This window comes from Piliocolobus tephrosceles, chromosome 5 (genome assembly GCF_002776525.5).
Source record: "Piliocolobus tephrosceles isolate RC106 chromosome 5, ASM277652v3, whole genome shotgun sequence".
NCBI classification, from domain to species: Eukaryota; Metazoa; Chordata; class Mammalia; order Primates; family Cercopithecidae; genus Piliocolobus; species Piliocolobus tephrosceles.
Genome location: NC_045438.1, coordinates 87766311 through 87780377, shown reverse-complemented (window position 1 = coordinate 87780377; position 14067 = coordinate 87766311).

The window sequence follows — 14067 nt, the reverse complement described above, 5'->3', positions numbered from 1 at the left end:
AAATTTTTCCAAGATCACTTAATAATTTATGAGATAACTGATGATAATGTAAGTAAGATATTGTGCTTCACTGTTATGGAGATAAGAATTATGTTGAGAAAAGTCAGGGGAAAGTTAATATTTTATTTCACATTTCCTTCTTAATGACTGAGACATTATAAGAGGAAAAAGAATTGAAAGGCAAATATTTACTTATAAAACCAAATAATTTAAAAATTAATCAGATTACACTACAAATATGATTTCATTTATTCTTACTCCTCCTCCTTCTCTTCTTCCTCTTTCTTCTCCATTTTAGAATTCTTCCACAGTTAATAGAAAGCGATTAGAAAATAAACTTCCTTAAATTAAGATATTTGTACATAAAAACCTAGCTTACCTGACAAACTTCCTGAAGAATTTAGCAAAGCTCTTGGGGTAGATGTGGATGTTTTCCCCCGATATTCCTTAAATACCAGCAGAGAAGGTACACTAGCTCCTCATCTAATCCATTATTTCAGGTCTTGCCTTATGACAGTATTTCTCAAGTGTGTTTTTGTTAATAGAGTCAATACCTTTCCATACCTTACCCAAGAAAAGAGATTCCTTGATGAAAGAATTTCAGGGAAAAAAAAATAAGAAAAATTAAGTTGTTGTGCTTTGTACATGTTTGTTTGCTTAACAGTTAAGACTTCCCATGATCAAGTGTGAATAACTCTCTCAAATAATATGTTATTTAGAACTGTCACAATCCCAAATGAAAAGGACACAGGCTTTATGGGTTTAAATCTAAGTTTAAATCTGTCAAGACTCTGGGAAGCTGCCCTAATCTTTCTCATCCTTCGTTTCTTAATTTGTAAAATGGGAATGGAAGTAGGTTCATAGCATCACTACAAAGAGCAAACATGATTGTTCATGTAAAGTATTTACTCAGCACAGTGCCTGGCACATGAGCAGCCTTCAAAAAATGGCAGTGATAATCCTAATGGAACATACCCCTTGCAAGGATAATTGATCTCTGTGCATAGGGCAGCAGTATTGTTCCCGTGGGACTAGTGTTCAACACTTTGGAAGAGGAGCACTCTCATTGCAAAAGAAAATTTGTCTGGAATGACACAGATCTTCTCTCACCAGATATATCTCCCTCAGGGTTCATGAACTTTTAACCACTATGGGTCATGAATATGAGCTAAATTATTTTGTGATAAAATATCCACAATCAAATATTTCTTCAACCCTACAACAACCTAGAGATAGCAAGCATTTTCAGGGAGACTTGGCTGAATTTCAGGAAGTTTTTTTTTTTTTTTTTTTTTTTTTTTTTTTTTTTTTTTGCATTCATTTTGAAACTCTCTTCTTATCCAAAGACCACAAACAGTTGAGCCTTGAATTGATCATCTGGATTCCATCATGTTACATTTGTTTGTATTTGTGCATTTTGTAGTGTGCACTCTTTTCATCATGGTTGCCATAGATGCCGCTGAAATTTTAAAATTTAAACTTAATTATAGTAGGAACATTAAATCCTCCCCTTGAATTTCCATTAAATTCATCTTAATATAAAAAACACAAAAAGTATTCATTCAGTCATTCATTTCTATGGAGAAAATTCTGTTTTTTTGTTTGTTTGTTTGTTTGTTTTGTTTTGAGGTGGAGTCTCGCTCTGTCGCCCAGGTTGGAGTGCAGTGGCCGGATCTCAGCTCACTGCAAGCTCTGCCTCCCGAGTTTACACCATTCTCCTGCCTCAGCCTCCCTAGTAGCTGGGACTACAGGCGCCCGCCACCTCGCCCGGCTAGTTTTTTTTTTTTTTTTTTTTTTTGGTACTTTTTAGTAGAGACGGGGTTACACCAGGTTAGCCAGAATGGTCTCGATCTCCTGACCTCGTGATCCGCCTGTCTTGGCCTCCCAAAGTGCTAGGATTACAGGTTTGAGCCACCACGCCCGGCCAGAAAATTCTGTTTTTTTGCCTGGGCTGTTTAGTTATCTCTGCCTACCAAGCTCTTATGCATTATCAGATCTCTTTCCCTCCAGAAGTCTATAATAACCTCTTCAGCCAGAGACAGTTTCCCCCCTCACCTAGAAACCTACATATATTTCAAATGGTATGTGTTACCCACCACTTTTGAGGGGAGTTTTACATATTGCATGTTTTCCATCTCCCCAAAAAGACTATAACTGCTTAAAGAGATGACCTCATCATCTCTGTACTCTCCACAGTATAATACCTTGTGTATAATTTGCTCTCAATAAATACTCATGTACTTCTGTGGTTACCAAAAGCTTAGTTTCTGGGAGCACAGTGGCTTTTTAAAAACCATATTAATTTTTCCATGTTCTGAAAGTAAAGACAAACGAAAAAAAAAATATCTGACCAATGCAGAAATCAAGATGGGTTTTGCTGGAGGAGCAGAAGGACAGAGGTGAAAATTTGTAGTCCAGCTCTTCCTTCTCGTTCATCATAAATAGCGTTTTGACTCATGTGACATGATCTTAACATGTCCATATATCAAAGAATCCCTGAATGGAGATACATCGTGAAATAAAGGCAAAAGGGGTATTTCTTCTTTTCCCTTACTTTTGAAAAAAAAAAAATCCTAAATTAAAAAATAGTCCCTGTTCTGCATTCATTTTTCAGATCTTTTTTCATAGCCAAATGGTTACATAGAATGGGGATCCCATGGGTTAGTGGCTCCAAGAACTCTAAAAAGTAACAAAACCAAAGAAAAAGATGTTGATATAGAGGAGATTTTTGAAGACTAAAAAACACAACAAAATTTAAAAATCCACCAAACTCTACAAACAACTTTAAAGCTCACAGTCCTATACAATATTGTCACCTTGAAATCTGATTTCTGAGCTCAACACCAGCAAAATGACTCCTGAAGAGTGATGACAAGAAGCAGTAAAGTATTCTCTGTACTGTCACCAACTGAGATCATAGTAAAGGACACAATACTCTATGGCTTTACTTAGATAAGGGCATAGGATTCCAAAAGAAAACAAGGGCACAAATGGGTGACTTTGAATTCATCAGAGCACAAAACACAAAGTAGTAAATAATTAGACTGAGACAGAAAGAATTAGTAGAAAGGTGAGTCTAAGAATACTCTTTAAACTTCAACTAAATGTGATCGAAACCACTAAAGGGGTTAAATTGAACACTCAGCAACCTGGATAGACTTAGGACAACCATCTAAAATACAAAAGAAACATTTGCCTATCAGGAAAATGAAACATTGGAATCTGCCCATGAAGAAAAGTGTGGCACCAGCATTCCTGAAAATCTTTCAAAGAGAATACACCAACCTCTGTGAGTATGGCCAGGTCCATGACTGATGGTACAACTTATTCTTAAGATAGGTTGGGTTGGAAGAGTGGGACAACCTTCCAAAAGGCATACTGACTCAATGACTTCCCTGAAAATAAACATATATCGTTCAAGAGAATATATCTACAAAGAATATAAAAAATGAATGTAATATTTATAGGTAGTTTTAAGATTAGTAAACAAAATAACCTAGAGCAAATGGTAGGCAGCAGCATGAGGCAGTAAGAAAGGGAAGACAACTCTTAATGAGTCCTAAAGGAAGGACAGCTCTTAAAATGCTAATGGAAAATCTAATAAAACACAAAGGAATTAAAATACTATGAATAATCAGCTTTGTCCTTTTTGTAATTTATGTTACTCATTAAGATCAAATAATGCAAATTTTTGTTGAGAAATATTGTTTGTTTGGCATATTAATGAAAGAATGAATGAATGAATGTGCATTTATTGAGCATCTGCTTTTTCCCAAGCCCTAGGTACTTTCTCAATTATCTCATTTAATTCTCACAACAACCCTATCAGTTAGGAATTATTACCCTAATTATCTTATTAAGAAAACAGACTCATAAAGGTTAAAGAGCCCAAAGGCACACAGCTATTGTAATAAAGAGCAAAACCAGATTTCCAACCCAGGTCTTTTGATTTCATGCTGCGTTTTCTGTTCAGTAGGAAACTCATTGCTTCTGTTTCTACAAATAAATCATCATTGCTGGCAAAATTTTGCTTGTCCAAAGAACTTCTGGATCCACCTTGAGACCTTTGGAATCAGCACCAAAATGGGAAGCATTAATGAGAGTCTGGGCAATTACCCCATCATGCCCAACAAACACGAAAATGAGCATTCGGCTTGACTCATGTATTTAACTGTTGTTTCAGGAGAGGCCCAAAAGGAAAAGTGGTTATGTCAATTGTATTTTAAAAGAGTGACTAAGTTGTGAGCATTTCCAAAAACATACTTTTCTTCAGAGTTTAGTTTTACTATCTTTGGAGACAATGACTCAGGCATCTCTTTGTTGCCTGATCTCTAATCAGCAAGTTCTAAAGACATAGCACTTAGAAAGGGAGAAAAAGTAGCCTTGATTTTGTTCAAAACTTCATTCATATTATCCCCTAAATGAACTTCTAAACATGCTATCAAGCGATTACAGAAGCTGATGAAAGGAGAAAGTACACCGCCTGTTACAACAAGCTTCCCTAGAAGCACAAGCCCATTCCTCTGACATAAGCTTTCAAAGGTTGCCAAGGTCTTCAGACACACATTTAATCAGACACCTATTTACTCTGTGACCCTCTAGAGTGCCAGTCAAGTGCTGGTGGGTTGTAAGATACACAGTTTTATCGCCACTTCCTAACATGAAGAGAACCAGAACCAGAACACGTGAGGGGAAGAGAAGATAGAAGAGGGTAAGGGTGAAGAACAATTTTTCCAAATCAGCCTAAGGGAGAACTGGGCCATAGTATTTTTTTTTTCTCATGTGAAAACATGATGAAAAAGAAGAAAAAAGGCCCACACGATTTGCTTTATGAACTTTCAGAAGAAACTACCTCAATGCTCTGCATCCCAGGAGCTATTAAAGTCTCTCCTACTTCCAGGCCGCCCAGTGACTCCCGGCAGAGAAGGGCATTGCTAAGATTGCAGCTGAGTGCCGCTGAGCTGCAGCAGTCAGGCTGCACTCAGTTTGATAGTCCCAAGAGAAATGGAGCTTAGGACATTTAGGTTTCAGCATCACCAAGGTGTTTTCAACAGAGGCAAGTTCCTGATTATGAGGGAATGTGGCAGGTGTGTTTTACACGGTTATCAAAACCCCAAATATTTTAAGAGACCAAGCACTGAATATGTTATACACTGGCAGAGTGTGGGGTGATTCTAGGATCATTAATTAGCAAACACTTTTGAGTCACCTATTTAGAACAATGAATGAAATGCCGTAAGAAAATCCTGAAACAGAGTGAGTCAAATCACTCCAGCAGACTTTTCTAGGGGGGTTGTGAGGGTTTAAAAAAATATTTAGTTGCAAAATTTTAAAAATCAGATAATTCACCTGAAAATACAGATATTTGACTTCTCTTTAATAGTTGAGAGACCTGGCAACGTTGAGGAGCTCCACATTTCAGCATGATATCAGCAAGCAGCCAATACTGAGAATCCCTGACCCTTTTACTCTCATTATTTAATTAACAAATAGTAATTGTATATATTACATATTTATGGAGTATAATGTGATAATTTGATATATGTGTACATTGTGGAATAACTAAATCAAGTTTTATCAAATGTATCACCTCACATACCTGTCATTTTTTTTGCAGTGAATATATTTACAATCTACTGTTTTAATAATTTTGAAATACACAATGCATTGTTATGTATTATAGTCGCCATTTGTTGCAACAGGTCACTAACGCTTACTCTTCCTGTCTAACAGAAATTTTGAAGCCTTTCATCAACATCTCTTCCCCATCCATATGCTTTTCCCAACTCATGGTAACTGCCATTCCACTGTTTATGTGTTCAAGTATTTTATATTCCACAAATAAGTGGAAGCATGTTGTCCTTGTCTTTTTTTTAAGTTTAATTTTATTTTTAGTTGACACATAATAATTATATACATTATGGGGTACAATGTGATGTTTTAATAAATGTGTACACTGCATTAACATCAAATCAAAGTAATTAGCAGGTCCATCACCTCAAATATTTATTATTTCTTTGTGGCTGAAACATTCAAAATCCTCTCTTCTAGCTATTTTGAAATACGCATTTTTGTTAACTGTGGTTATCTTACTGTGCAATAGAACATCAGAACTTATTCCTCTATCCTAACTGTAACTTTTACCTGTTGACCAACCTGTCCCCATCCCCTCCCCCATTACTACCTTCTCCAGCTTCTGATAATCACTGTTCTACTCTCCAATTCTTTTCTTTTCTTTTTTTGTTCAACTTTTGTTTTTTTTAATTCAGGGATACATAGGCAGGTTTGGTATCTGGACATATTGCATGATGCTGAAGTTTGGGGTATGAATAGTCTTTTCACCCAGGTACTGAGCATACTACCCAATAGGTAATTTTTCAACCCTTGACCCCCCTTCCTCCTCCCACATCTAGTGATCCCAAGTGTCTATTGTTGCCATTTTTATGCCCATGTCTACTCTCTACTTCCATTAAGATAAACTTTTTTAGAGTTCACATATAAGTAAGACCATGTAGCATTTTTCTATGTTTAGCTTATTTCACTTAATGTCTTCCATGTTCATCCATGTTGTTGCAAATGACAGAATTTCATGCTCTTTTAAGGATGAATAGTATTCCATTATGTGTATATGCCACATTTTCTTTATCCATTCATCCACTGATGAACACTTAGGTTGACTCCATATCTTGGCTGTTGTGAAGAGTGCTGCAATAAACACGCGAGTGTAGGTATCTCTTTGAAACACTGATTTCATTTCTTTTGTATATATGACCAGGAGTCAGATTGCTGGATTATACAGTAGTTCTGTTTTTAATACTTGAAGAACCTCTATACTATTTTTCATAATGACTAATTTACATTCCTACCAGCAGTGAGTGTTTCCCTTTCTTCACATCCTTGCCAACACTTGTTATCTTTTGTATTTTTCGTAAGAGCCATTCTAACTGGAATGAGGTTATTTCTTATTATGGTTTTGATTTTGATTTCCCTGATGATTAGCGATATTGAACAGGTTTTATAAACCTGTTGATCATTTATATGTCTTCTTTTCAGAAATGTCTATTCAAGTCTGTCATCCATTTTAAAATCAGATTTTTAAAGCTATTGAGTTGTTTGAGTTCTTTATACATTTTGAATATTAACCCTATGTCAGATGTATGGTTTGCAAATAATTTCTTGCATCCTGTAGATTGTCTGCTCACTAAATTGATTATTTCCTTTGCTATGCAAGGAAGTGAGAGATCTATCTACTGACAACTATAAAACATTGATAAAAGAAATTGAAGAAGACACAAATGAAAAGATATCCTGTGCTCATTGATAGAAATAATGAATATTGTTAAAATAACCATACTACCTAACATGATCATACATTTAATGTAATCCCCACCAAAATGCCAATGACATTCTTCACAGAAATAGAAAAAACAATCCTAAAATTCATATGAAACCACAAAATACCCCCCAAAACCAAAGCCATCTTGAGCAAAAAGAACAAATCTGGATGCATCAAACTATCTGACTTCAAAATACACTACAAAATTGTAGTAACTAAAGCAGTATGGTACTGGGATAAAAACAGACACACATGTCTGTCTTTGTGTGTAGAAAGACCAATGGAATAGAATAGGGAGTCTAGAACTAAATCCACATATCTGCAGCCAACTGATTTTTGACAAAGGTACCAAAAAACACAACTTGAGGAAAGGAAAGTATCTTCAATAAATGATATTGTGAAAATTGGATATCCACATGCCACAAAGAATGAAAATAGACCCTTCTCCCTCATCATATACAAAATTTAATTCTAAATGGATTAAAGAATTAAATGCAAGACCCCAAAGTATGAAACTACTATAAAAAGAAACAGGGAAAGTGCTTCTTGACTTTGCTCTGGGCAACGATTTTTGGATAAGACCTCAAAAGTACAGGCAACAAAAGCAAAAATAGGTATTTTTGTGTGTGTGTGCCTTATCCTTTAAATGAGCAAGCAAGTGCTAGCATTACAGTTCCCATGTCTTCCTTAGGTATGCTTCCTTACATTTAGGTACATACCTGGCCCTGTATTTGAGTTTGAAACAAATAAATGGAAGTCAATAACTTTGCCCTCAAATCTGGGAGATACAACCTTCACATAAAAAGCAGCAAGGCAGCAATTAAAGAGTTATGAAACAGAAAATACAATGTTAAAGTACAGTTTAATTCATTCTAGGCCTGCACCCTTAAGATTTAGAATTACCTGTAAAACAATTGGTTGGAATGACAATCTAATTTAAAAAGAGATGAGAAACGTGAGCATGTGCACCAGACTTTGAAAATGGGCAGCTATTGAAAGGATAGTTTTCCTTTCTTATCATTTAAAAGTTATGTCCCATCCTGAATCTTTTCACAAATAATAAAGTAATAATTAATTTCAATTATCGAACTTGTCAGTTTTCTCAAACCATCATTCCAGTAAAATTTCTCTGGTCAGGGCCTTTAGTACTTTATAGGTAACAATCTCAGTGCACATTTTAGGTCTTATCCTCTCTGACCATTCATCAACCTATATGCACATCTAGATCCATATTCAGCTGCCCACTCTATATTTCCACTTGAGTGTTTCACTGGCATGTTTATATGGAATCTTTGACCATCCCTACAAATTTTTTGTACCAACATTCTCCATTCCAATAAATAATAACACAACCCCTCAGACTCTTGTGAAGAAGGCTAGGTCACCTTGGAGCCCTCTTTTTCCTCTCTGTCCACATCCAGTCAATCTCTGAGTCTTGTTCTTTGTCTGTAGAAATAACCTCTTCCCTTCTCTTCCTACTTCATATCTTGCCATGGTCTCTACTCCCTTCAACAACCAACACAACTTCTATGAACCATTAGGCCAACTCCAATTAGAACACATTATAGCTTCCATTGCTTCTAGGAATTATCTAAAATTCTTAATATGGTCCTCAAGGCCTCACCTTGAGTCATTCTCTCCACAACTCACCATATGCCGCCACATGGCCTTCTTGTAATTTCTCACTTTAGTACCTTCACAGTGTTGTTCTCTATCTTGAAATACTTTTCTCTCCTCCTCCCCATACTTGCTCTGTGCCCTTCTTCCCACAAACTACTCATTCTCCTTCAGCGCTCAAATGAATGTCACTTCTTCAGTAAAACTTTCCCAACCTGTGTGAGCATAAACTTCATAACGCCTGGACTTTTCCATCAGAGCACATATCTACATTACAATTATCCAGTTGCTTATAAAATACTGATAAGTCTGACTTCCCCCTTAACTGTAAGATCCAAATGGGCAAGGAATGTCTATGTCTATCTTAATCACAGACATATTACCATATCCCCATATGCCTGGCATACAGTGGGTACTCAAATACTGACTAAATGAATGAAGGAATAAATGTTACCTGTTTATTAGCTATAAATCTTAAATGGATAAGATTACCATGATTTAAAGCATACTGTTTTTGTAGGTCCAAAACAGCAATAGGAACATGCAAGGCAAATCATAATTCCAGGCACCAAACCATAATGACCAGTGACTTTATTTGCATGAATAACTAGTAAGATAATTATAATAATGTAAGGTATCCCTTTAATTAAAATAAGCATATTTGCAGCCTACAAAATCATGACAGGGAAGTTGTATCTGGACATGAAAACACTGATGTCTCTATATTTCCTTAACCTATTTATTTTTGGCTCAGTGACGTCAGATTTCAGTTTTACTTTGATTATTAGCATTTCATATATGTCTGCCATATGTTGGTATTCCATGTGTCATTTGTTGCAGGAAAGAACTGAATGATTCCAAATAAACTTGGTTCACTATTAAAAGCTATTTATATATTAAGTCAAATGTAGGGGTCACAGAAACAAAATATTGGCTGTTCAACATTTTTAATCACTCTACGATTGTGTAAGGGAGGCTAGCATTGTTCACAGAAGCACAGGTCATTGTTCTTCAATTATTTCATAAGAACCTTTTATTTTATCAGTAGATGAGTAGATCTCTAATTTATCTGGTTATTCAGAGATGGACATAGTCACATTTTTTCATATATTTTCATATATATTTCACATCTAACTGTGCCAGGTACTGTTACAAGTCATTTAAATGTATTTGTCATTTAATCAAACAATTCTATGAAGTAGCTATTATTGCTAAAATATTTCTCATTTTGCCATATGAAAAAACAGGCACAGGATGATAGGCAACTTGTCCAAAGTCACACAACTAGTAAGTTACGAAGCTGAGAGTTGTATCCAGGCACTGTCTCCCCAGGGCCTTCTTTACTGTTAACCTCTGAGCTATGACAATAACTATTTAAATGAATATTTTCCTTTTTGCCTTCAATTTTTGTTCTTATTTACTATAACAATGCTTTTAATTTTCAGGGATATGGTTGGAAATTATGTAATAGAACATTCTATCATTTTTATGTTGTATTAACTTCATGGTATATGACTTCATGCTGTACTAACTTGATTGTATTAATTTCATGTTGTATGAACTTCATTCTTCATGTTATATGACCTTTTATACTACATAATTTTCCTTTATAATATTGCTTTATGTTGCAAATCTATGTTATGAGTAGGTGCCCAGTTCATTGTTATCTGATCATTTATTCCAGTTCCTCACAATTAAAAAACAGAAAATAAGATCATCTTTGTTGTGTCTTTTCTGACTTCAATACTAGAAGATTCATATAGGCCATTCTGTAAGACCTGTGACACCTCGTTCTCAAAAATGAGTCAAAGGATTTTTTCCCAACAATTCTGAGATTTCCTAAGAAACCACATGACACTGAATTCCAGGCTTGTAACTCATGTCAGACTCTGTGGTTACCTTGTAACTTATCAAATTCTTGTTACCCCAATCAACAGAACCTATGGAGAGAAAATGTTCTCCCTGAGTTGTTTTTCTGGTAACTTGAAAACTGAAAAAAAAAAAAAAGAGGCAAGGTCAAAATGTACTTAAAGCGACATTTGCTTCATATTTAACTCCAGAGTACTAAATAAATTCCCAAGGATTGTACTAGCCCACGTGAGGTCAAGCCTGTTGTGAAAGGAAGGGATGACAATTGACCCTTTCTTAGGGCAAAACCTCCTGTCTTCCATCCCACCAGTCAACTACAGAGTCAAGATCGTGAGAGCTGACAGCTTCCGCTGCAGATAAATTCCAGCCTGCCCCAAATGAGCCATGTACTTATGAAACCAAAGAACCAGCAGAGACCTCTGGGACCATCTAGTCCAGCAGTTCCCAAATGCTCCTCCAGCCAAGATTCCATTTATCTCCTCGCCCTCATCTCAGCCATGGACTACGGGTTTGGAAAAAAACTAAATATATTAAATAAAACAAGCTATATTTCTCAATGTTGTTCATAAATATAAATAAATATATGTAGTCTGAGCTTCTGATCCAAGGTCCCCATACCACAATGAATTGAAATCATTTTTAACCCAAAGCAAGGAAACTTGAGATTATGGATGCAATCTTATGAGATAATTCAGAATTGCTTTTAGAACATCATTATTGTTTTCAAAAAAATTTAAGTGTATAGATCTGGACAATAATGATATATCTAGTTTTCTGTTTTACTGAGGGCCATAAGACATAGTGACCTGCCCCAAATTAGACTTCAAAGTGGACCAGAAACTATACGTACCATAGACCCCAAGTCTAGTAAACTAAATGAGGTACAAGTCGATCCACTAGGGAGAATATTTGCTCAAAGCTGAGATCAACTGTTCAGCCTCATCCACAGTGAGTCCATGTCAGAAAACGAGAAACAGTGTCTAAAACTAATTTGCAGGAGATCAATTTGGCAAGTATCATACGACTTTGCAAGAGGACTGAAAATTTAGAAGTATGAGAAAAGCCTGGATTTGCTATAAACTTTCATGAAAAGTGTGTTAGATTGGGATTCAGCTGACAAAGACTAATGCAAAAAGTGAGAAATATTCACAGTGAGTGTTCATGTCTTTACAGAGGAGGAGGAACCGCAAGGAAAACAAATTACATCAGTTAAGGCCAACAGGATAGAGATAAGAAAAGCAAAAGAGCCGAGGGAGATAGGGTAAGCCCAAAGGGTTAAAGAGTATTAGAAGGGCAAATCTATCAGAAGGGAGAAGATGACGAGAGAGAAATAAGAGCTTCTAATAAATGAGAAAGGGCATAGAATTAATCACAATTCTGAAATTTGCTGAGGTGCTGAACTCATTTTTTAAGTCAGTCCTCTTGGTGAAAAAAAAATCACAGAAAGGTAAGAAAGAAAAAGAAATATGATGAATTTGAAAGGAATGAAGGTCTTAGGAAAAATGTCACTGAGAAAAAACAGAACAGGGTTATGCATGTGAGTGAGAATGCATGAAATTAGCCCATCCCATTTCTCCGTAATGGTGGTGATAACTGCTAGAGAACATAAACCAATTATAAAACACACACTAGATTTAACCAAGCAACTAGTTTCTACCAGTTTCTAAATTAAACTATATAATTGAATTAAATCTTTTTAAAATAGATTCTAGACCTAGAACAAACCTCCAAAGGCCTTTTGGTCCAGTGCTTTAAATTTTAGCCAAATAAATAATCACTTCTACTTTAGAGATGAACTAACAGCCGTCACAGAGAGAGCAGGTGCTAAAATTGAGACAAAACCCAAGAGCTCTGTCCTCTCAGGCAGGGCTTTCTGGATTTCAAACTGACTGCTGTTAACAAGAACTATCACTTATCAGACCCCTACCATAGGCCAGATACTGACTTCCTTGTAGCATATAGAATTATCTAAACAATCTTGAGACATACTTCTTTACAGATGAGAAAACTGAAAATGAAGGAGAATAAACTTTACAATTATTATGTGATGTGTATATTAGTCAATATGTTGTCTGGAAGTATAATACATATACATCCTGTTTTAAGAAATCTAAGTGAAAAGTGAGCTTTTAAAAAATTAGAAGTTACTCACCTTATGAAAGGGTCACATGAAAGCAATTATCATAGCATTCCTTGACTCTATGTCCTGAATTAATTTAAATAAACTTTCAATTTTATTATTTAAAATGTTAAGAAAAAAATGGACACAGTGCATCATCATACTACATTTCAAATATGACTCGCTTAAATGTGATTATGTTCAAATCTTCAGGAATACATTTACTTCACACGAAGTAGGACCCTCCCATGGAAACTAGAATAAAAGAGAATATGGAACTCTGGTTCTGCAGGCTCCAGTTTTACCTATGCTTCCCAAGCAAAGTCAGGGACCCAGCTGCGGAAGAAGACAGAGCCATTGTCTCTATCCCACATAGAGCAGGAAGCTTGCCAAAGGATTCTCTGCCGTTGGCACAGTTATGCAGGGGTCACCTTAAAGTGTAGCAGCCACTACATCCCATTGATTAATCCACTGGTCACCTGTCAATCTGCCAACCACTATTCCTCTTTGTGGCTCAGAGAAACAAGAAATTATACTTCTTGGAACTATAAACAAAGAATCTAAATGTGGGCCAAAAAGAAATGTTTACTTATTGCTCACTTTCCAATTGTAAAAAGAAGAAAAAATCTGACAATTTCTCTAAATAAGATACTCTCCCCATTGGTAAGTTTCCAAACTCATCTTGGCCAAAAAGCACATCCATTTAATTATTCATACATATTGCTTAATATCTCCTGGATACTTTGTCCTGAAGCAGCCAACCTAGGGTGTAAGAGGCAGGCTCTGGAGTTGAACATGTCCTGGTTCAAAGGCCAGCTCTGCCATTTACTCCACTAGGATTTCTCTCAAGTCCTAGTATTCACACATGCAAAATGAAAATAGTGATGCTACCCAGCTCATGACCCTCATAAAAATGAAATGGCATAAAATACATAAAGTCCTTAGACAATAAGGACACAAAGTCCTTAAGCATACTTGACAAAGAGTAAATGTTTACTCTAAAATAGGAAATTATTTTTATAATTAGCTATTTTAACATTAATTCAGCAGCCTACACAATCCATAGTCAAAGCATGCTATCGCCTCTTGAGAATAATTTAGGCCAGGTGCAGTGGCTGACGCCTGT